Source organism: Saccopteryx bilineata, chromosome 3 (assembly GCF_036850765.1).
Source record: "Saccopteryx bilineata isolate mSacBil1 chromosome 3, mSacBil1_pri_phased_curated, whole genome shotgun sequence".
Classification (NCBI taxonomy): domain Eukaryota; kingdom Metazoa; phylum Chordata; class Mammalia; order Chiroptera; family Emballonuridae; genus Saccopteryx; species Saccopteryx bilineata.
In genome coordinates this window covers 11,861,888-11,885,085 of record NC_089492.1, presented here as the reverse complement: position 1 = coordinate 11,885,085, position 23,198 = coordinate 11,861,888, and positions in this window count along the sequence as shown.

Genomic DNA, 23,198 nt, shown 5'->3' with positions numbered 1-23,198 from the left:
ATGATTGGTCTGGCTCACATATCTAAAAGGTGAGTTTGTCCCCAGTGTGAAAAATATTCTGGGGGTAGAGTAAGAGTGTAAGCTGGGAGACCAGCTGGATGGCTCTTGCAGGTGTCAAGGAGAGAGAAAATAAAGGAGATGAGCAATTAGACAGCATTTCATGGCTAGACTGGATGTAGAATGTGGGAGAAAAATAAAAGTCAGAGAAGTCCCAAAGTTTGGGGCCTTTTTTTTAAAGAGATGAGCAAAGATAGGGGGGTGCCAAACAGTTGAGAGTTAGAGACTGAGATGCCTATCACATATACAACTGGAAATGTTGAGCCAGCAGAGGGAAACGAAGTCTCGACTTCAGGACAAGCTAAAAGATAGACCTAAAATTTGGGAGTGATCAGTTTATGGAAACACTAGGTCTGGATGACCTAATAGAGTGAGTGTACATAAACAGCCCATAGATTGGAGCTGGGGACACACTGACATCTAGAGTTTGGCAAGGGAAGCGAAATCTGGCCAAAGAAAGTTTAAAGAGAAGGGGGAAAATGTTATTGGTTGAAAAAGCACCACCAGTGTCTACTTTGAAGACAGAGATATTCCGAAAGGCAATTTCGCTGAAGGAAGAAAACAAAACCTAGGACTCTTAATAAAATGCAAGTTTTAAGAAACTGCAAGGTAATTTCTGGCTTCCACAAAAGATGCTTGGGGTCATTGCTTCTGAGAACCTTGACTGTCATGATTAGTAGCTGCTCTTCTTTGCCAGATTACTGATAACAATGACATAATTCGTTTTTCAAAGCTTCTTCACGTTGCATCCCATTTTATGTTCATAGCAACTCCAATTTAGGAGACATGATAAATTTTTAATAGCTGTTTTATAGATGAGAAAATTGAGGTTCAGTAGGGGAAGTGATTTCTGCAAAGTCACATAATGAATGAATGCAACTAAGGTCTCTTGAATCCTACTTCTATTTTTTATTTTATTTATTTATATTTTATTTATTTTTATTTTTTTTGTATTTTTCTGAAGTTCGAAATGGGGAGGCAGTCAGACAGACTCCCGCATGTGCCCAACCAGCAGGCCCACCAGGGGGCAATGCTCTGCCCATCTGGGGCATTGCTCTGTTGCAACCAGAGCCATTCTAGTGCCTGAGGCAGAGGCCACAGAGCCATCCCCAGTGCCTGGGCCAACCTTGCTCCAATGGAGCCTCAGCTGTGGCAGGGGAAGAGAGAGACAGAGAGGAAGGAGAGGGGGAGGGGTGGAGAAGCAGATGGGTGCTTCTCCTGTGTGCCCTGGCCGGGAATTGAAACCGGGACTCCTGCATGCCAGGTTGATGCTCTACCACTGAGCCAACTGGCCAGGGCCTGAATCCTACTTCTATTTGCATTCTACTTATTCAAACATTTTAAATTTATACTCTCTATGTTTTTATCACAAAGAACATTTTATATGGTAAATTCCACACACATAGGACAAAAAAAATGCCAAGGGAATATCTTCAGTATTCATTCATTCTATATAACCATCCACAGATTCATCAATCCATCTATCAGTTCACTAAATAATTTTCGAATACCTACTGTGGATGGCAGACACCATGGTACATGGATACAAGAAAGATGAGGAGGAGGATGACTTATTCTCAAGGTGATTATATCTCAGGGGCATTTTCACACTTTTATTCAATATGCAATAATGGTAATTCACAGGACTTCTCTGTGATTGGTTAGAATCTCAGTTGAGTAAAACGGTCAGATTTCATTACAGGCTTTAACTTCTCCAGAGTAATAAGTTCTAACTTATGGGGAGAGGGGTTTATATTTTATTTCTCATTTGAAAGTTTAGGTTATAGATTCGTCAAATGTTAAAAGAGACTTTGTACTTTCTTCTTGTGGCTGACAAACTAGATAGAGCCTAGAGGCATGAAAGTGATTGGACCGGGCCACAAAGCTTATCCCTGGCACTGACATTGGAAAGTGACACTGTTAGAGCAGTTTCTCAGATCGCAACGTCCTGGCAAAGGATGCTTCCTGGTTGCCCAAAGTTTCCAAGTTTATCTTGGAAATTCCATGAGTTTCTTACTCAAGAATTAATTTTACAAAACCAGATGGCATTGTTGGCAAGAATAGGGAGTCACAATCTCATTTTCTCTTCTTCTTTAGGCTTCATAGCCTTATCTACATAATGAACAGTCAGAGAAGAAGCTCAGATTTCATTGTAGGATTTTGATGGATGATGTTTATTATTTGAGTTTTTTGTTAGATATTGTTGTGCTTGCGAGAGTAATGTATTAGAGCAGGGGTAGTCAACCTTTTTATACCTACCGCCCACTTTTGTATCTCTGTTAGTAGTAAAATTTTCTAGCTGCCCACCAGTTCCATAGTAATGGTGATTTACAAAGTAGGGAAGTAACTTTACTTCATAAAATTTATAAAGCAGAGTTACAGCAAGTTAAAGCATACAATAATAATTACTTACCAAGTGCTTTATGTCACATTTTTGCTAAGTTTGGCAGAATAAATCTTTATGAAACAACTTACTATAGTTAAATCTATCTTTTTATTTATACTTTGGTTGCTCCGCTACCGCCCACCATGAAAGCTGGAGCGCCCACTAGTGGGCGGTAGGGACCATGTTGACTACCACTGTATTAGAGTCTTCAGACAGCATGCAGATTCCCCTCAGTCTTTTTTAGCTTGAGCATGAAGTCCCTTATGAATAATACACTGCTCGCAAAAATTAGGGGACATTTTATCACTTCATATTCATTTGGAAATATCCTCTAACTTTTGTGAGCAGTATGTTATATCCGTCTTCTTAATCTCGTCTGAAAACTGATTACTAATGTAAAACTAGCAATATCTTTTGAGGTTTGTTATGATAATCTTGGTCTTAATTAAAACAACAAAGGTTTATTTCTCACTTGTGCTAAAAGTCTGCTATAGATTTGGGCCTCTCTCTCTCTAGGGTAGCTAGCTAGCTATTTTTCGTGTGACTGCTTAGGACCAAGTCTTCGTTAACAAGCCCCACCTCCTCAGCCACTTCAGCTGAGAAGGGGTGGGCGGAAGGCTCCAGTGTCAACAACTGAGTTTGTCCACAGGGCACCACCACACAGCATATCTGTTTGCACACCCACAAGCTGTTGCCGAGAGCAACAGTTATATCTACAACAGTTAGGCTTGTTTAGCTTCATGGAGAATTCTTTTTAAAAAATAAGGAATTAACTGTTCACATTTTGGGGGCCCTCTTAAGAAAAACTGGGTGATTAAGACCATAAATGCAAATCACAACCACAGAGTTAACCTAGAGGCAGCTGAGCCAACCCCTGAAAAAAAGCTTCTTGGATGTTATTTTCTTAAAAAGAAGTCTCACAATAACCCTAAAAGTTGGTGTCCTTGTTGCCGTTTTATAAATGAAGAAACTGAGGTTCTGTGATTTGTCCTGGGTTATACAACTAGCTTAGCAACAGGCAAGACTTTTTTTGAAAGGAACTTTCCCCAATAATTTATGTAATACCATTCTTATAATCTAAACCTATTAAATAAAAAGAATTAACAGTCTTACAGAAAAAAAAGTAGTTTTGCCTTTTGCTTCCTAAGAAAAAATTTACCTTCTTTTCAAAGAACACTCCAAAACAAGTAGAAATGCTAGAGCCACTCAGTTCTTAAACTTTTTTTGGCATTCATTGTTGCTGCTTTCTTTTGGTAATAACTCCTGTGTTGCCCTGACAAATGTCCTTCATTATTCTCTGAAAGTGTACTGTACAACATTTTGACAGTAGAAATCATATATTTTTTTTGATCCTGTGTTCTCAGTAATAATGAACAAAGCACCTGGCACATACAAGGTGCTTCATAAATTTACTTTTTAAGAGACTGTCATGGCAGCTTTGAAGGGAACAGTAGTACAGGATGAAAAAAGCATTGTGAGAATATGAAAATGACTGATATGACACATTGGATGAGCCTCCCTTTATTTTTGCATCGTGCACCCCATCACTTAGAATTTTAAATGTTCTCTCTCAGCAGGATGCTTATTATTGAATCATGGGAAACACGGAAAGGGAGAATGGGAGCTGGGGAAGACTTTGCCTTGAAAATACTCATCTGGAGTGCATGCGTATAGTACTTAATTTTCATCCTGGTCAATGTGAGAACATCCAGGCTGGGATAATATTTGAATAGCTTGTCAGGCCTGTTAGATTAGCTGGCATAAATCTCATTTCACATTGACATTCTTCAAATAAGATTTAACAGTCTAAAAATTCAGGTAGATGCTGCCAAAAAACACCACCAAACCTGAAGGCTTACAATGTCTTCAAGGAAGGGTGAACAGGAGGGAGAATTAATTTCCTTGAAGGTCACAGTCTAAAAATGATGCAGTGTCTTTAGAGTTTTGACAACTTGGCTGCCCCAAAGAGATCCCCAAGGTATTGCTAAAAAATACTTCATCATCCTTCTCAGAATAGAACCTGCTTTAGAAAATGTAATAGAATGGAGTTTTGGCTTAAAAATAGTTTGTTTCCCTTTTCTTCCCTACCAATTCTGAATAATATAGAAAATGGAGAGTGATTTAGAGAATCGATTCTATGCTAGAGAAAGCAAATCCTCTAGGAAAAGGTCATGAATAAAAGTTACATCTGAGAGAAAACTAAATTTCTTCATCTCCATTTTCTGTACTTTCACTTGGTTCCTAGTCAGGACTCATTTTCTTTACTTTTTAATTTTCACTTTTCCTCCTCTAGCCCCAAATGACCACCTCTTCCTCTATAAAAAGTAGTCTGTTTTTCCTTCTTTGCTTCATGAACTTCGATTCATCAGTGAGATCCCAACCAATTCTCAGTGGAAGATATCTCCTCATCCTTTATCCCAATAGTACCCTTGATATAAAAGGAAAAGCTAATTGACATGAGTGTTGTATTTACTTATCCTGAGGTGTAAGTGAGTGACTGACAAGCCATTGTGCAGATAAGTTTTCTTGCAAGAGGTTAGGCAGGTAAGCAAGATAATATATGCTGAGTACCAAATACGTGTAAGTAGCCAATGTCTCGCTTGGATGCATCCATTCTACTGTAGCCTACCTAGAATGTCTAGGTCAAAACCGGAAACTCAATCTGCACCCGGTCTGCAAAGCAACCTTCTTGAAATCCTTCTATTTTAATGGTTTCTATAAATGGGGTGTCATGTGAGGCGCATACTGAATAATCACGCTAGTGATGTAACGACGACTTTGTTGACTAGGGAAAGAATCGATGATCTCTTTGCTTACAACCCAGGGAAAGGTACTACAGGACTTGAGAATTTCCTTCCGTAGCAAATGTAGACCTTCTAATTCCATAAGGAATGTAGAAACCTGACAGGGAGTGAAGCAATTTTCCCAAGGGACTCATGTTGGGGAGAAGCACCCAGTCCCTAAATTCTTCTCTCAGGGATTCAGATTTAGGGAAACCAGCAGTGGCCCTCACCAAAAGTCACAGGGAAGCAATGGGCCCAGGAACAGAACTATCATGAAGAAATGAAGAAATGAAAGCAGAAGGCTGGCCCCGTCCAGGAATCAGCGAGGGGAAACTACGAATGAAGCTTTTAAAGTTTGAATTAATGTCTACAGATTTCAGCTCAACTCTCCCAGGGGTAGCAGGAGAGTTTGTGGATTAATCAACTGAGCTTTAACCTCATAGGGACTCTGGGCCAATTTTGTGTAAAATTCTTCTCATAGCCCACGTGTGGCATCATCTGCCCAGGAAGATGGCTGGAATAGTTACATGCACTAACGCCTTGGCATGCACAGGAAGATGGCTGCAATAGTTACATGCACTGACGCCTCAGCATGCACTTCTTTCACCAGAGCCCCGAGCAAGTCTTCACTCTAGACCGGGATTTCTTAACTTTGTTAGTGCTACTGACATCCAGGGCCACATATCGTAATTCTTTGTGGTGGGGGCTGTCCTGTGCATTGCAGGATATTTAGCCACATCCCTAGTCTCCACCCATGAGATGTCAGCAGTACCACCCCAGTCCTGACAATCAAAAATGTTTCAAGTATTATCAAATGTCCCCTAGGTGGGAATGGGGAGAGCGGGAAAAACAACAACTCAACCCTTTCCCCAAAGATAGCTGGGGTCAAATAACCATAACGTTATGGAGTCCCCCAGGCCAGTGTGACACAACAGCTCTTTTGGGTGAGGAAAAACAACCAAAAAACAATGGCTTGGAACACCATAGAAACAGAAATGTAAGTAACTAATTAGAAAACAGTGTGAAAATTGTTAAAACAGCATGAACAAGCCAGGGTAGAATCACAGTACAGGGAGCGATTTATTCTGCCTTGAGGGAGAGGTAGGCAGCTGGGAAGACCTATTATTTGCAGTCTTTATTCTAATTCTTCCTGATACATAGCTTCAAGTTGGTATCGCCCTTGCTTATGCAGTTTTCCTGGGGTCCCAGTAGGTGGGAAAAGTACAATAAAAACTAGAGGGGATCTTTAAGTTCATTTTATAAAAATCCAGAGGAGGAGAGAGCAACATAAGAAGGGCTTTTTCCTCTTTGAATTTCTGCCTGAGAGCAGAAAGGAGTGCTGCTGGTTTTTTTTTTTTTCTTCCTACTTTCTTTCTTTCTTCCTGATCCCCTGAGAAATTTAAAATCCTTTTGAGCAAAATGCTTGCTAAGGCATAGGAGCAGGTCATCTTAACTGGCATTTTCTTTCTCAATCTGTATTTGTGGGAATGCGTATGATTGTTCCTCATTTATTTAATCTGATGGTGGTTTTAATTTAGGTAGTTCTTTAAGTAAATGATAATAGATGCATGTAAATCTCTTTCGTCCTTGGAAGAAGTTATACCTGAAGTTATGTCAACATAGAAAAACTAATGATGGGCCTAGGAAATTCTCACTGATTCTGGAGGTCGGCAAAAGCTTGCTCTCAATTGGCAACATTGATCTTGACCCTTTAAGTGAGGGCAACAATAGTGACCAGCCATTAAAGGTCTGCAGCAGGACAGTAATCATTTAAAACTTTACATGCATTATAGCAATTGATTCTGACAACAGTCCCAGGAGATAGATAGTATTAAAACCCTCACACTGTTAATGTGGACACTGAGGCATGACAAGGTTAAGCCCTAAGTCCCAGGTTGCATGGAAATAATCTGAGAAGCTGTCATTAAACCTGGGGCCTGTTGATTTCAAGGTCTGTGGTTTTAACCCTGACTCTACGCTGCTTCTTTCTTGGTCCCTAAATACAGCTGAGCATACTCTGTCATGTCTTCTGTTAGACAATTTGTACAATTATATGGTGTATGGCATTATGACCCAAAGATCAAATACCACAGTTTTCTGAGGGACAAGGGCTATGTCTTGTTTTTCCTAAAGGATGATAGGATTGTCACAGAGACTTTGATGGCTCCCAAGGGGAGTGCATACTTAGATATCCTATGTTTAGGAAGGTGGATATCTGCTGCAAAATGGAAGAAGGAAGCATCACACGTAGGTGTCGTTCATATCATTTGCTAATATGCACCTCCGGCTTTAATACTATTATTTTTTGGACAATTCCTTAATTAAGGAATTAAGGTTAATTCCTTAACCACTGTGGATTTTTAAATTAAAACCCTTGTTAATGGGCATCATGGATAAGTCTTTCTTCATGTATAGGTTAAACTGCATAAGACTATAAAACAGACCATTAGATGAGTCTGACATTATTCTTTCTCCCAAGCCTGGGGCTCTGCTGTAGAGAAACACCTTTTCACAGGTGCACACTGGGTGCAATCTGGATGAAATAGTTGGATGGAAGCATGTGCGAGCTTCAAATGGTCCTCACTAAGTGTTCTCTACCTTCTTATAAAACTTTAAAGTAATCGCAAGCTTCAAAATGTTAATATAAACCTCCAGACTTGTTCTGGTCCCCGGGCAGTTGTGTGTAAACACGCTCTGTTATAGCTGAGAACACATCAAATTTGCTAGTGAGCCACCTTATTGACAGAGCTCTGGGAATTCTACCCCACGAGCCTCAGAAGTTAGAAAGCAGAGCAAAGCTTATGTTGGAAAAATCAAGTTCTTTGACTGTGGCCTTCACTTTTCATTAGAACGCCTGAAAAGTTACAATTCTATTCTGCCTTCTCACCAGGTGTTCAAAAAAAAATGGGGTTGCTGCATCTTGCCTTTAAAGAGCATGTCTGCATCAAAACATAGCATGTCTCTACCTCCTGTGGAACCAGCTGGTAATTCAAAGGCATATTTCATCTGAGTTGTCTAGACGGGCATTGTCGCCAGGAAATTAAGAATAAAAATGTTCGGCTCTTACTGTGCCGTATCACGAAGGGATGGGGAGACCTCTGAGAGATGGTGCCTTTAAAAGTGCAGGCCACCATTCCACCCTGGAAACAAAACAAACCCAAGGGCTTTTAAAGATTTAGAGTGAAAATCAAGCCCCTCTGCTCGGAACAGTGGTGTGGGACCTGTAACCAGAGTGTGCACCATCTGTCTTGTCTTCCAGGAAGAGTGGTTGGGGTTTCCTGTGTTACATAAAATCCCAGTGGAATAAACTTCTTCATTTGTCCAAACTGTTCAGCTGTAATGGGACTTAGGGACAATAATTGCACAGCTAGAAATCACATTTGAAAATGACTAGGGCCAGAGAGGAAATAGAATTTATACCAGCTTCTCCGTAGTTAAATCAGGGGAGAAGGATCTCTGGCTTTAATTCATTTTGGGAAATGATGTGACCGGCCAACCTGGGACTGACTCCAACTTTGGAATGAGAAGGAACTGGGTTTATGCCTTAGCTCCATCAATTTCTAACAGGTTACTTAAATTCTATGGGCCTTCGTTTCTCAGCTGCAGAATGGTGGTAGCTATCCTAGAAGATAGTTGTAGAAGGTGATGATAAAGTTGAAATTGAATAATATAATTAAAGCCAATATGTGGGTATCAGATACACAGCAAATGCACATAAATAGTAGTTAGGGACCACGAGTGGGACAGAAAGCATAGTACTCTGTAGATATTGTCGCTTCTGGTGTTTTAGGGAGGAAAGATGTTATTTAATCCTGAGTTTGGTAATTGCAGAAAATTTTGTTTAGAAGGGAGAGAGTGGGAAGGAAGTTTGGAAGGTAATAGCTGCTTCCAACTTTTGCCCTGATTTTAAAATCAGGACAACAGTGTCATTCAACTACATTTTACAAATATTATCTAATTTCTCATTTTCCAGGTTCTTTGCTAGTTCTGGGAATAGAGATATTAACAAACCATATAGCATCTTTGGCCCTGTAGAACTTGATGTTTATCGCAGGACATGGAGATTAACCAAGCAATTACCCAAATAATTGCACACAACTGTAATAAAATGCTATTAAGGGAATATGCGGTGTGTTTGGAGAATATATGATATAATCGAGAAAATCTAACCAAAAGCATAGCTTTCTATTCTTTGAAGAAAGATTCATTCCCAATGCAAATGCGAAACTTGAAGAGTTTGTCCTTTAACATGCTTTCTAAAATCTTACTGTTGTTTCCTTTCTTAGGGGAAACTATTTCCTTGTGGTCTTTAATAGCTCCGTATTAGTTGCCTTCGTATTCCCAGAACTTAATAAGAGTGCATTTATACTACATTGAGAGAAAGATCCTATGTCCTTTTTCTCTCTAGTAGAACGTTCCTGCCGGGCACTGTCATCTACCCCCAAAGTCCTATCTCCACCCTCTCACCCAGGAGGAAGTTCAGCTCAACTCTCCCTTTGTCTACACCGGGTGATCTGTGCTACTGAACTTCTCGTTGTTAAACAGGCCCCTTACCAGCATACTGAAAATGCTTAAACCTCTTCTAAATTTGCCAAACTAAACGTCCTGTGGCTCATTTAGGGCACTCTGCTCCCTCTAGGGAAGGTAAGCCAAAATAAGGTTGAAGGATGCTAGTGGGATAAAAGAAAAAGGGAGAGAGTAGACTCTAGTTGATTCCTAGTTTTGACCTAGGTCATTCCTGTTTAACATTGTATGTCCTTCCCACCAAAATCATTGCTGGTAAAATTTCTTGAGAAAAGTAAAATGAATCATAGAACACTAGAGTTGGAAAGAACTTTGAGGTCTGAATCAGGACTCTTGCAAGTGACAGAAAGACACCATTGAAGTTGGTTCAAGCTTTATAAAGTGATGTATTGACTGACTCAAATGATCCAAAAGAAAAAAAAATGGGGGGGGCATGCAGGGAGACTGAATGTCCTGCCTGGTTTTTTGTGGCCTAATCAGAGATTCAGAAGAGGCTTCTCTCCAGCCTCTTCTCCGTGCTGTGACACCGGGGAAGATGTACGGACCAGCTGTCTCAATAGTCAGCCATCCTTCCTTCTAGAATGCTTTCCATATTTTAGAAACCATAAAACCTCACAATACATCTATAACCTTCCTTCCGGTGGCTGTGGGTGGAGATGTGATTTAACTTGTCCCAAGTCCATGGCGTTTGTATGAGATCTAGATTTGGGACAAGGTAAGGAAGGGATTGGGCTAGGCTGTGAATCTAGAACTGCTCTAAAAAAGAAAAAAGTCTATTAGAGTAGTGACTTTGTCCAACAACATCTATTAAACATATACCATGCCTATACAAAAGAGCTGGCAATAAGCGTTATAACAAAACACATTCAGGGTGAAAGGGAAGAGAGAAAAGTCCTATTGTCGTGTATGTACTTCCTACTTCCCACTCAACCTCATACGTCCTTTTTCTCAATTTATGTTAAAGTCTTGGCTTTTAACAAGCATGGCCCAAATATGTCATTGATGCTTTCCAGGGTTCATCTGTGTTGGATCAGTACTTTATTCCTTTTAAAAAAATTGTGATGAAATCTACATCACATAAAATTAGTTATTTTTAAACTGTCTAGGCGGTAATGAGTTTCAGGTTACATTAGCTGACAAACATCTGAAGGGCAGCTTTATTCCATGTAGCCAGTTAACAGTAGACCCACGTGTCTACCAGGCTATCGGTTTTTGGCTGGACTAATATGAGTCTTACTAGTGAATTTCTAGGAAACCAAAATGATTGAGGGAAGTGGAATGGAACATCCTTAGTTAAAATCCTCATTTCTGGGCAAGTCTCCCTTGTCAGTTACAAAGCTGCCCCTGTTTGGGGACCACGGACATTTGTGTAGCACAGATGGAATCATTAGGAAGTCTCGCTAAGAGTGGGGCAAATGGCACACCTCTTAGTCACAAAGGTCCCTGTTCTGTGTTGAACCATTTGTTTAGCACAGCCCCTTGGTAGTATCAATTTCTTGGTGTGCAGGGATTTTGATCTTCTTAGTTCCCTGATGCTAAACAGTCTGTAGCTTTAATTTTTCTCCCTTATATAGCTCAATGTTTCTAATCTTGTGAGGCTGAGGTAATTGAAATCCCTGCCCCTCCCCAAGCTGACCTTATCTTATCTCACATGGTTCTGGACACATGCCATGGTGATAACCCCTGTCTGGGCAGACGGGGGAGACCTGGGGAGGAAGGTTAGGTACCAAGTTCTCCCTTCCTTACTCAGTAGGGACACTTCCCTGGGGATCTTGCACCCAAATGTAGTTGGCACACGGAATCATATAATCTTGGGAACTATCTCACAGTTGATTTCACCTAAAGACGATGACAAGGCGACTGACCAGTCACTTTTAAATTTCAGGAGGAGGGGAATGTGGGGACATGGGGGAAGGAAGGGTGTAAAGAGGGACAACTATAAGGTGACGGAAAATGATTTGACTTGGGGTGATGGGTACACAACATAATCAACAGTTCAAAGTTCAAATGCTATAGAAATGTTTACCTGAAACCTATGTACTCTTACTGATCAATGTCACCCTGTTAAATTTAATTTTCTAAATAAAACTTAAATAAGAAAAAAACTGTTAAAAATTTTTCAGTCACTGTGCACAAATCAGCACCAACTCTGCCTAAAACACACAGACAGCACTGATGGGTCTGGTGGGGCAACCTCTCACCAGTTGTTTAATGGGCAAGTAACTCAGTTACTTTATTCTCTCAATAGTAAGTAGGGACAATGATACCCTTTCTCGGGAGGATTCAAGCCATTAACACATAAGTAAATCTGTTCTTCTCTTTATAAGTATTGAAGCTCAGCCCCATACCACCTTTTCATGCTCTGCTCTGTAAGGTTGAGCTGAAACCTGCAAAATAAATGGCTGCTTTGCTAGTGGGCTTTCTTTTAGGTTCTGCCACCAGGGGGCACTGGAAAGAGATGGAAAGGCGGAAGTTTGTGCAGACAATAACTTGCTCCTTTTTGTTTGCTTGTCTTGCTTGTCACTGTTACCATGGCAACAGCCCTTAATTCCTATAGCATTAGTTGGCTTGAGCCTAGAACTTCTTTTTTTCACACCCTGAACCAAATTCCCCAATGGGTCCTCCCACTGTTTATATACCAGTCCCAGGGAAGATTCTGATTGGCTGCTTAAATCATGTGCCTGTCCCCTGAACCAATCACAGACTTTCGAGAGAAGGGGTTCTATGGTTGGCAGGGCCTCTGGACATGCCCACCACTGTGGACTGAAACAGAGTTTACCTGTTACTGGGAAAAACTCATTGGAAAGGGAACTGGAGAAGCAAAAATATAAGCTATCCTAATCAACTATCAGGTGAAAGGGAAAAAATACTTTTCAACTTCTGAGGAGTCTTAGATATCAAATTGTCAGTCCCAAAGTGGCCCAACTTCCCCTTCCACACAGAGCGTCAGATGCCTCATGCCAACACTCCATCCCACTGTAATACCATGTCCCTCTCTATGGGCTCCCAGACATGCCTGGATTGGCACAGGTTCCAGAGCTTATGGTTGGGGTCTGGCACACGGAAGCATGTTCAACATGCTAAGAGAGCAGAGAGGCACGAATAAAGAATTGTGTGTTGGAGTCCAGAAAACCCTCTGGGGATGCTATTTGAACCAGATCCTAAAAAATCAGTCAGTATTTAGCAGGCAAGGAAGGGGGCATGTAGGAGATTCTGGCTTATGAAAACAGCAAGTGCAAAGAGGAACAGAGGCATGAAAAGACGTAATTGGTTTTGGAGAATTATTTTGTGTGGCTGAGCATCGCACGCATGGGGGTGGGGTGATACGTCTGGAAAGACAGATTGTGGCCAGATTGTGATGGGCCTAGTATCCTGTCAACTCTCTTGGAAAACATTCACTTCCAATGTGCCGGCCAAAGCTACAACCATTTTATACTTATTTTATCAGGCTTCTTTTTCCCATATGCCTGGATTCAGCTCACTTCAAAGGGCTCAGTCCAATGAGAAGACACCTGGGAGGGGGGGAGGGGAGGGGTGTGAATGGGTGTTTTCAGAGGGGTTACCTAAGCTGAACACCTTTCAGATTTTAGCACAAATATCTTCAAGTTGGCATGACCAATGGTGTCAGGGTGGATAGAACATTGGCCTGGGATGCTGAGGACCCAGGTTCAGAACCCCGAGGTCGCCAGCTTGAGCGTGGGCAAAACTGGTTTGAGTGTGGGATCATAGCCATGACCCCATGGTTGCTGGCTTGAGCCCAAGGTCGCTGGCTTGAGCAAGGGGTCACTGACTCAGCTGGAGTCCCCTAGTCAAGGTACCTATGAGAAAGCAATCAATGAACAACTAATGTGACGCAACTATGAGCTGATGCTTCTTATCTCCCTCCCTTCTGTCTGTCTGTCTGTGTCTCTGCAAAAAAAAAAATCTTCAAGTTGTTACAAAGTGACAGTGAGCTTTCCATCCTCCCATTTCTAAGCCTGCACATTTCCTGGTCCACTGCTGGGCCAGGCTCCCTGGAGCCCCAGAAATCGAAGTAGAGAATCGGGCAGGGAAATCAGGTAAGAAAACAAATCTTACCTGACATCCTCCTCCTGCCTGAGGCTGACTCACCTCAAAATTGAAATATGTAGACAAAGCTTAGCTGCAATGGAGCCGTTGGAGTACAAATAGCTGTAGGCCTTGGAACAACATAACAAGGCCGAAAGTGACGTTGGGGCAGACACATTATTTCTAATGAACACAGAAAGGACAGGACAGAGAAAACAGCATTTCGGAAATGCGACCGGGGAAACTTTATCACCATCCCCATGCTGCTGCCTGCCTTCCTGAGCCACCAACAGCTGGTTCCCGCAGGCTGGGTTTAAAAGTGTTGATGGTTATCTTTGCCCTGCCTTTGTGCTTAATTAATTACACCCCTGCCTGTGGTGCCCCAGTTTGGGCACGGAGATGGGGAGGGGATAAGATGATGAAAGCTATTTGAAAACTCAGAATTGCCTGAGTTAAGCACTGCAGGAAAGGCAAGAGTGAACTGGGAACTGTCCTGACCCCGGGACTAGATGGTTGGCTACTGCAATTGCAGGGTGCAGGGGTGGAGTGGGGGTGGGTGACAGACTCGTTTTGGTCTGCCCGGACTCTTCCGGTCTGAGAATGGGAGCTCCCACTTTCAGAGCACTCCTGGTCCCACAGACACCAGGACGGACGGCCCGTCACCCTAGACACAGTTGGTGAGCTGGTTGGCCCTAGTTCAGTAGGCCACGTGAGGCAAGCCGACGGTCGGGAGAGTGAGAGCTGCCCCAGGAAACGGGATAGAGGCGTGAGGACCAGCCTAGATCGGAGGGCACAGTGCGCTAGGTGCCGAGAGAGCCCATCAGGAAGATTCTAAGAGGAAACAAACGGGCCTGAAGCCTCAAGGATACTGGACAAATAATATTTGTAAGTGCGAGCAGGTAACCCATGGTCTCAGGTGGAGTGGGAAGGTGGATTCCACATTGGACTGAGGCTCTAGGAAAAAACTTTAATCTTTTTTTAAAAATTAATTATTTAAAAAAAATTTTGCCATTGATTGAGAGAGAGAGGAGAGAGAGAGAGAGAGAGAGAGAGAGAAAGCATCAACTCATTGTTCCACTTAGTTGTTCCATTTAGTTGTGCAATCATTGATTGCTTCTCATATGTGCCTTGACTGGGGATCGAATCAGTGACCTTCGTGTGCCATGATGATGCTACATCCACTGAGCCACTCAGCCAGGGCAGGACTTTAATTCTGGAAGAATGAGATCATGATAACAGGCAGAAATACATTCTTGGGGAGGGTATTGGGTTTCTAGGTAGGTTTGCAGAGCAAGAGCAGGCATTTGGATAACTTAGATGTGTTCCTAGACTTCTTATTGGCCTGAGGATAGAACCCAAGATTCTTACGTAGACACAGAGAGCTTCTGGCTCTGTCCACAGCTTGTATCATGCTTCCACCCTGGTCATATTAAGTCACTTGGTGGATTCCCTGGACCTTTGAGTAAGGTGGTGCCTCTCCCACTCATGCTAACTTCTCCTCCTTTTCAGATTTAGCTAAACTGTTTCTTCCCCGTCTCCCTACCCTCACCCATTCCCCGACTTCTTAGACGAAGTTATGAACTCCTCTCTGAGTAGCACGAAGACACATTGCTTCCCACTTCTTATTTTTCCGGAGCAGTTTCAGGTAGCGAAGACTCTGAACGCCCCAGGTGAGACTCACCTGTGGAATCCCCACAGGGAAAGCGATGGTTAGTACAAACGAGCATGGTCGCCTGAAGTGCTGATAGCCCCACGGAGGCTCCAGACCCTTTAATTCATCAACCGGCAGTTCAGGCTCTAGTCCGGGGTCTTTCCCCAGCACTGTTGCCATTTTGGTGGGGCCGGGAGGGTGGAGAGAGCGGCAGAAGGGGCCTGTAATGTGCACTGTACGAGGGTAAGCAGCATCCCTGGTCCCTACCCACCCTACTCACGTGCCTGGCTCCACGCAGTCCCAGTTCCACTGTTGTTATTACAGGCTATTGTATGTTATTACATGTTGTTATTCTCTGAAGGTTCTCTCCACTCAGGCAAAACCAGAGGCTGGACTGTGGACAACACGTCCCTGCCTAGAGAACCCATACTTTGAAAAACTGACCAGCTCATTGACTCTTTGTCCGGATATGGAGAACTGCCAAGCCAACCAAGGTGAAAAAAAGTTTTCGCCCTTCTCTAAAGATGAGATCTACTGTGGAAGCGGGTGCCTTGGGAGGCAAACTCTATAATGAGGTTAATGAGAAGAGAAGCAACACCAATCTGTTTTCATCAGTCAGCGGAGCTTAAATCACAACACAGGAGGAAACAGCTGCGCCGGGAGGCGGCGGCGGAGCGGGCCGGGAGAGGCTAATTATTTATTAATGAGAGGGTTTTGGTAGCGAGCCCTGGTGGAAAACCCACCAGACTCAGTTCTGCGACTGAGTCGCTGAGGAGGGGGTGTCTATGAACTCGCTTGATTGATGTAAAAAGAAATATACAAGACAGATTCTTCCCAGCACGCTGAAGGCTGTCATGCCCTACTGATCTCTTATCAGTTTATGTGAAGCAAATAAAATCCTTCAGTAAGTAAAAGTGCGTAGTATTTAATTAAAGCCACTGCGGGGCTCGGTGCGTGAGGCTGGTCCTCGTTCGGGGATTACTGAACGGTGGCGCCCTGCCTGCTCTCTCTGTCTCCTCCTGGTGCTCAGCGCCAGCCTGCACTTGCCGCCCTGGGCAGCGTCCTAACGAATGCGTTAGCACTTTCTTATTGCACCCACTTCCGAGATAAAAAAAAAAGCGAGGTGCAGAGAGCTTATGTCACCGGCCCAAGGCCCTGCAGCTTGGAGGACTGGGATTTCAACCTAGGTTGTGGGTGACTCCACAGCTGATGCTTTTAGCCACGTATGCAACGTGATGTAAGGCATTTATTTAGTAAGAACTAAGTGCGGGATCCGGCAGGTGGTTCCCACAGTGTGCCTCAGACCAGCAGCAGCATCGCCCGGGAACCTGCTAGAGATGCCAGCTCTCAGGCCCTGCCACAGACTTAGCTGATGCTGGAGCTTTGGGTCTGGGTGCTTTAGACAGACACTGAAATCTGAGGACCACTTGTATGCAGGCTGTCTGTTAGGCACCAAGGGTTTAGGAATATAAGCTGGGTCCCCTGCCTTCAGGGAGGTCAGAGCTGAGCAGAAGAGACAAGCACAGAGGCGATGGAAATCAGTGTCATGTTAGCGCATTGTATATGTAGGTGCGCTGAGAAGACGCACGGGGAACCGGGGAAGCACTGGTGGGCACGGCTGCTGTGGATGGAGTGAGAAAAGCTTACCTGGGAGAGGCGATGCTTGCGCTGAATCTTTTTTTTTTTTTTTTTTTTTTTTGGTATTTTTCTGAAGCTGGAAACAGGGAGAGACAGTCAGACAGACTCCCGCATGCGCCCGACCGGGATCCACCCGGCACGCCCACCAGGGGCGACGCTCTGCCCACCAGGGGCGACGCTCTGCCCCTCCAGGGCGTCGCTCTGCCGCGACCAGAGCCACTCTAGCGCCTGGGGCAGAGGCCAAGGAACCATCCCCAGCGCCCGGGCCATCTTTGCTCCAATGGAGCCTCGCTGTGGGAGCGGAAGACAGAGACAGAGAGGAAGGGGGGGTGGAGAAGCAAATGGGCGCTTCTCCTATGTGCCCTGGCCGGGAATTGAACCGGGGTCCCCCTCATGCCAGGCCGATGCTCTACCGCTGAGCCAACCGGCCAGGGCCTGCGCTGAATCTTAAAGCTTGTCACTCAGGCTACAGTGACAAGAAGGAGAGAGTATTCTAGACCAGGGGACAGCGTACACAAAGGGGGAAGTAAGCGGTGGGCAGCTGTGCAGAAGCAGTGGGTGGCGGCACTGGGGTAAGGAGAGTGCAGAGGAGTGTGCAGTGGCGGCGCGGAGCCCGCTGTCCCTCAGAAGCCCGCCTCCCACCTGCTGAAGCTCAGGCCTTGAGCTCTGTGGAGCTCCGGCTTGGAGGCTTTAGAGTCATTTGTCATTCTGTGGCATTTATGACCACCCTGTGGTCCCCGATGTGGGACACCATATATCACAAAGGCTTGCTCTCCATGAGCCTTTGAGCACCCAGAAACTCATGCACGTTATTTACACCACCCCCTCCCTTCTTACGAAGTATCCATGCCACTGACACTAGCTAGGTGATGTCAAGCTGTCCAGTGGGAAAATGTGGTTTGACAATGGTCCAGCAGCGAGGGATGTCACTTAGAGTTTACAGCATGAATTCTAACTCAATTCTTTGTTTCATCGCATCATCTGTCAGTGAACAATGTACCCACATCATAGGATTTTGGTCCATATTTGGCAGATCAGTATTTTAACATGGGCAGGGGTTATATCTGAGCACTTAAATAAAATAACTGTGCTGCATTCATCCTGACATAGCGGGAAGATTGTCAGATCGAGAAAGAGAGAGACTAGGGTTCTAGCCCCAACTCCATACTTTGCATTCATGTCTGTTAGAATCACATTGGAAGTTCCATTTACCTGTGCTTAAGTTTTTCTTACCTGTAATGTTGGGTTGATCTCACCTGTAATGATGATGCCCGGACCTCAGGAGATGGTATTCTTTTCTTCAACATTTTTGTGTCCCACTTGCAGTATTGGAGAAGTTGTCTCTTCAAAATGTTCCGTGTCAAGACAGGGCATAGACTTCCTTCCTCTTTCTCTAGATGTTCTCAGGGTGTCTGAGAGGTTCCCAGCAGCCTCAGGCTGCAGCCACAAAGCGAGGAGTTTTCAGGACGTTGCTAGGAAGCTGGTGTGACACTCACACCTGCACAGTCATCTGTCTGCCATCACCTCGAGAGAACCAAGTTTTCAAATCACTTCCGCTTTCCGCTCCTCCCAGATGTGGCACTCCTCGGCAAAATCTAGCCCCCAACCAAACACTGAAGGTGATTCTGAGAAAGAGTTGTCAACCTTAAAAGGGCAAGATAGGGGTACTCAGTTGACAAGAGATAGCCCCACTCCCCACAACCTGTTATCCAACTGCCATTTTAGTGTTTAGATCTTTAAACACTAAAACAGAATATTTTACAACCAGGCTTCAAATGAGTCAATGTCTGTCCATTTCTCTGAGGATAAAACCCACACTGGGCCCAGGACCTGCAATGCTCCCTTGATCTTTTCCTTTTCAAGTTCATCTCATTCGAGCCTTCCCTTTAATCACTCTGTTCTGGCCACACTGGTTTCATTCCAGTTTCTTCAACATGCCAAACATTTGAGAACTTGGAATTCTCTTTTTTTTAAATGTTCAATTACAGTTGACATTCAATATTGTTTTCTATTGGTCTCAGGTGTACAACAATGGTTAGACAAGCATATACCATATTTTTTGCTCCATAAGATGCACTTTTTTTCTCCCAAAAAGTAGAGGGGAAAATGCCCATGTGTCTTATGGAGCAAAAATATGGTATTTTATTAAATATTTTAACACACCATTTGGTTCAGAATATTTTTTTTCTTATTTTTCTCCTTAAAACCCTAGCTGTATCTTATGGAGTGAAAGATACGGTACTTTACAAAGTGGTCCCCAATATTGTAAGTACCCACCTGGCATTGTACCTAGGTATTATAGTATTATTGGCTATATTCCCTGTGCTGTACTTTACATCCCATGACTATTCTGTAACTACCAATTTGTACCTCTTAATCCCTTCACCTTTTTCACCCAGTCTCCCAACATTCTTCCCATCTGGCAACCATCTGTAAATCTGTTTCTATTTTGCTCTTTAGATTCCACATATAAATGAAATCATATGATATTTGTCTTTGACTGACTTATTTCACTTAGCATAATACCCTCTAGGTCCATCAATGCTGTCACAAGTGGTAATGTTTCTTTTTCATGGCTGAGTAATATTCCATTGTATATATGTACCATGGCTTTATTATCCACTCATCTATTGAGGGCACTTGGGTTGCTTCCATTTCTTGGCTATAACAAATAATGCTGCAATGAATGTGGGAGGGGGTATAGCCTTTATTAGTGTTTTAGATTTTTTTGGATATATTTCCAGAAGTAGAATTCTTATATTTATTTTTTCCTCTGTCGAGAATATCTTCCTTTCTGACTTTCACATTCTTTTTATCTCATCACTCTATCTGAAGAGTCCTTTCCAAGTCCTCTCTACAACTCCTATTATTTCCTTTACTGCATTTATTGCAATCTGCTCTTCTCTTTTCTATTTGTTTAGTTATAATCTGTCACACACACTGGAATATGAGCTCAGTGAGAGCAGGTACCATGCTCTCCAGGGGCTAGTTCTCAATCCGATTCAGTTATCCCTTATCCTCTTGGAACATAGTTCATCATGGGCTGAATTCACTGTTTCAAATAATCAGAGGACATCAGTTTCTTCGGTGCCAAACAGCCTGCAGCCTTTGTACCAATCTTAATAGAAGTGCAGAGAGATAAGGACAAGATTTGCTCAGTGTAATACAGGAAACAGGCTCAGTGCATCCCAAGCAAAGAATCCAAATGCTACCTGAACTCTGCAGAGTCTTACCACTGCTCTTTAACAACCCCTCTCTCCTCTCATCCCTTGGAATACACCAAAATCTCATATTAATTCAATTAATCATGACTTTATTCTCTTTCCCAAATGTGTCAAAATATTCTTCATTAAGCAGCATCCGGTTTAAATTCACTCTGAATTCATTTGTTCCCTTCCGTGCTGTTTCTGTTATAACATTCATCACCATCAGCCTATTAATCTATGACTTTGTGTACACATTGACACCTCTACTAGATTATGTGTTACTTTACAGCGGGGATTCTGCCTGGAATCTTCTCTCTTCCATGGCAGGGGTGTGTGCGAAAGGCACTCAGGAAACATTTGTAGAATTGCATTGAATTCCTTCTGAGAGCAGAGTGCTGGGTAAATCCTTCTGAATGCCAGGATCCATATACCTTAGCTAAACAGCTGGTGGATCCATAATGCAAAATGGCAGCTTTCCCCCCTCTTTAATGGTGTTTCCCAGCCATTCATTTCACCTCCCCAATTACCCCTTGCTGTACTGTGCTGTCTTGACCTGCACATTATGCAAAATGGATGCTACCTTGTGTTCTCAATGAATTCTCATAAATAGGACACAGCTCACTGATGTCTGGCTTGCCTGGCGAAGGGTCTTTTTTTCTGTTTTTGCAAACCTGATTGGCTTTGTCACATTCAAACACTTGTGTGCACACATCATTCACCTGTCCCTTCACAACCTAATTGATGCTTATTAGCAAATAAATCAAACTGAGCTTCCCATGAAACATGCTTCATTCATATCAAGGTTCCTGTATTTGCACTCAGTAGAGGAAAACAGGGATGATAAATAGTAGCCACTATTTTTTCTGGTGTAAAGGTGAAAATACATAAAAATATGTCCAACAGGGAGAAAAATGTGGTTTTAAAAATGTTTAAATAATAACTTTTATATCCTGTTGTTGGCTGAGGGAGAGGACCTTGGCCTGGGAAATAAGAGATGATACCCATAATGACTGTCGACTGTTGAGTACTACCTGCCAGCCAGCATGCTAACCTGTGTCTGAGCATCACGATGTTGCGCAGCTAATTATTTCCTCCCTTTCTCCAGTATAAGAAAATGAAGTGTAGGGGGATCAAATAACTAGACCGAGGTCACAGAGATGATCTGAGGGTAAACTAGGCCTCGCTGCCAAGCAGGCTTCATTCATAATCTAAAGCTTCCTTGAAAAATAATCAGTTGTTTGGATGTAACTTCTACTTAATTTCTCCAGGTCTATTTTCTCCAAGTACAAACTGCAGTTGAAGAAAACTAGATATCTGTCTTTCCTCTTACCTTCTATGGTTCCACATTCCTACTTCCAAGAGTTACCTGAGGCAAGTTTGACTTAAGGCACGTATGTAACTTGGTGGTGATGGTGATGATGATGACTATGGTGAGATAAGGAGACACAACTCCCCAGCGATGAAGCAGGGAAATACCTTTGCCAAGAACCAGCACTAATCTGATTGCAGCAAGTGAGCATGAACCTTAGGTCTGAAAGCTTGCAAGTAAGATGGCAGAGCAAGTCTGGCTCACACCATCTTCCTTCCTATTACCTAACATGTCTACCACCGCCACTAACAAAACAGTGTCAGCAAAAACTTTACCAGCAGCAAATGAGCAAGAAGTGAGATTTCATGTGAGGCCCACAAGCAGTGGAAGTGGCTGCCAAGGAAGACACTGAACGCCTTTAGCAGCCACTGCTCCCGATCCTACTGCTTAGGAAAATCGAGAGTCAATAAAATTCTGGGAAGTCTCATCAATACCCCCTACTCTGAGGTTATTAATAGGCAGACCAAGGGAACATTTTTTTCAAATCCCTAGGATTAAAAACTTGATTTATCTTTGAATATTTCAAGATCTCAAAACACACACACACACACACACACACACACACACACACACACACACACACACACAGGGTTTCTAAGAGCCATAGTGTTTTCACAGAGATCCATGGTGCACTGGGAGAATGATTAAAATTTAAGCATATCCACTCATGAAAATGAGACATACATTTCCAACTATGGGATATAAATACTGATATAGGGAATTAAAAAAGATATTTCAGAAAAGAAAGGAACACTCTAACAAAGATGGAACTGTACAGCCTGGTGGGAATTGCCCTCCCCCTCCCACTGAACCCGCCTCACTTCGGGTTACACCAATGAGAAGACAGAGTCCAGATAACTTAGGGGTTCCATGGGAAGCCGAGCTGATCATGACAAACTTGGAAAAACTGACTAACAAAATGACACAACCTTTAATACAAAATAACTATAGCTAAACACATACTCAAATACGGACCCAAGAAGTGAGTATGGCATGAGAAAGACAGATGAATCTAGTTTGAAAAAAGGCACATTTCCCCTGAGTAGATATATTTTCAACAATTAAGAGTTCAGAGATGACTACATAAGATAATTATATGAGAAAGGAGACAGAGAATAAAATAATATCATTATAGAATTAGTATATAAATTACAAATAAAAAGAAACAGATAAGGTATATTAGGGAGTTAAAAATAGTGACAAAAGAAAGCTTTGTGATATTATCATGATTATCTATGAAAAGGGAGACATTCTTAAAGAGCCATCAATAGAAGAGAGCAAAAGACATGAAATCACAGGATAATTTGTGTACTTGGAACAGAAAAGTTGAATAGAAGAAAAACGGAATATTCAGAACCAAATAATACTGTATGTTCCCAGATAGTAATGACTCACATGAGACACACCTGCTAGACAGCTAAGCACAAAGAGAAAGTTGCTTACAAGAAGGAAAACTAGGTTCTCCTACAGGTTCTCTGTAGCACCAATTAGTGCCAGAAGACAATGGACCTATGTCTGCACAGTTCCGAAAGAAAAT